Consider the following 2047-nt stretch of genomic DNA (forward strand, 5'->3'; position numbering starts at 1 on the left):
GTTTTACCCTAGTAGTCTCAACATTTCTTCTTTTATACTAAATCCTTCAGTACATTTTTGGTTGTTTTGGGGTGTGAAGGCAATTATGTAGGAGTTTAGTTTTATTCTTCTATTATAGATATCCAATTTGAACAGCCACATATCTTAATGATGAATTTTCTTGACTTTTTGACACTGTCATGGTTGATATGTTCTCTATTTATTTTTGCTGTACCATTCTATATCATTGATCAACACGTCTACTTTGATTCTGGTAACATAGCTTTTGTTGGTACTGTTCTTTATTGAACTTGAAATAATGTGTATCTTGTTCTCTTTGCTGTCATTGTCTGGGGTCTTGTTAAATTCCATATGAAGTCAGCAATACCCCTTTTTTTCTGGCATGACACACATTGAGAATGAAAATTGAACTGAGTCTGTAGAGTTCTTTCAAGAGCATATCTATAATCACAAAATAAATTCTGACAGTGCTTGATCTGTAGAACATGTCCACATTTTATTATTCTTTTCATTTTTCTGTGTATTCTTTGACTAACAATATTACTGGGTTTTTGTTTTGTTTATTTATTTTTTGTCATCTTATCCACCGAACCTAAATCCCAGGTGATCCATATCAATGTTTGCCTCTCTCTGTCTTCACGTGTTTGTTTGTGTGTTTGGGGGGGTGCGGAAAAGGGCTTAAGACCTTTTGGAACTGCAGGTCCAGGCAGTCGCTAGCTTTCATATGAGTTCTGAGACCTGAACCCAGGTCCCTTGGAAGCATAGGCAGTGCTCCTAATCGCTGAGCCAGCTTCCTGCCCTTTAAAGCTGTTCTAAATAGGACTATTGCTCTCTCGTGCACAGGGCACTCATGTCCTGATTTCCAGCGCCCGCAGTGAAGATGTCCCACTCATCCCCAGGAGCCAAGCCATCCATTTCCAAGAACCCGCAAGTCTTCTTTGACATAGACATCGGCATGGAGCGAATTGGACAAATTGTTTTAGAATTCTTTGCAGATATCGTTGCCAAAACTGCAGAAAAATTTCGTCCACTGCATACTGGAGAAAAGGGCACTGGATCCACAACTGGAAAAACTCTCCGTTTTAATGGATGTCCTTTTCAACATAATGATTAAGAAATTTATGACTCAGGATAGAGACTTCTCAAATCAGAATGGTACAGGTGGAGAAACTATATATGGTGAAAAATTTGAAGATGAGAATTTTCATTATAAGCATGATCGGCAGGGTTTACTGAGTGTGGCAAGTACAGGTTCCAGTACAAATGGTTCTCAGTTCTCTATCACAAACAGTTCCAACTCCTCATTTGGATTGGAAACATGTATTTGGTCAAGTAATAAAAGGACTAGGTGTGGCAAGGATGCTTGAAAATGTAGAAGCGGATGGTGAAAAATCTGCCAAACCGTGTGTTAGCACACATTATGGAGAATTGAAAGAAGACTGAGGAATATTCCCTAAAGATTGCTCTGATGACATTCATCCAGATTTCCCTGAGGATGTAGATGGAGATTTAAAATATGTAGATAAAATTTTCATAATATCTGAAAATCTGTGTGCTGAATATTGGTGCTTGTAAATTGAAGTTGTCAAAATGGCAGGGGGCAGTTGACAGTTGCTTGGAGGATCTTGAAATGCACCCTTCAAATACTAAAGCACTATGCCGAAAAGTGCAAAGCTGGCAAGGAATAAAAGCATGTGACCATACATTGGCCGATCTTAAGAAGGCACAGGAGATGACCCCAGGAGATAAAGCTATCCAGGCAGAATTGCTTAAAGTCCAACAAATGATAAAGGCAAGGAAAGATAAAGAGAAGGCAGTGTATGCAAAAATGTGTGCTTAATAAGAATTAAACCTTTCTTAATTATTATACACTGGTTATATTTTGGACAAAGTATAAAACTGTCTAAACATTCCTGATGTGTTTCCCTTGATCTTTGTCATTGTTTACATAGGGATGCTGGCATAGGCTCATTTTTAAGAAGGAATAAAGTGTTACAAATACAAAATAAATTAGGACTCTTCTTCTTTTAATTATTTGTATATCTTT

General features: G+C 37.6%; 1 pseudogene across 1 annotated transcript; it reads left to right on the forward strand.

The window, feature by feature from the left end:
* The first annotated feature begins 880 nt into the window (after nucleotides 1–880).
* On the forward strand, nucleotides 881–1840 carry LOC308420646 (peptidyl-prolyl cis-trans isomerase D-like; annotated as a pseudogene). The gene has a single exon. The product of its transcript is annotated as a peptidyl-prolyl cis-trans isomerase D-like (transcript).
* Nucleotides 1841–2047: the final 207 nt, after the last annotated feature.

This window comes from Micromys minutus, assembly GCF_963924665.1.
Source record: "Micromys minutus genome assembly, chromosome: 5".
Lineage (NCBI taxonomy): Eukaryota > Metazoa > Chordata > Mammalia > Rodentia > Muridae > Micromys > Micromys minutus.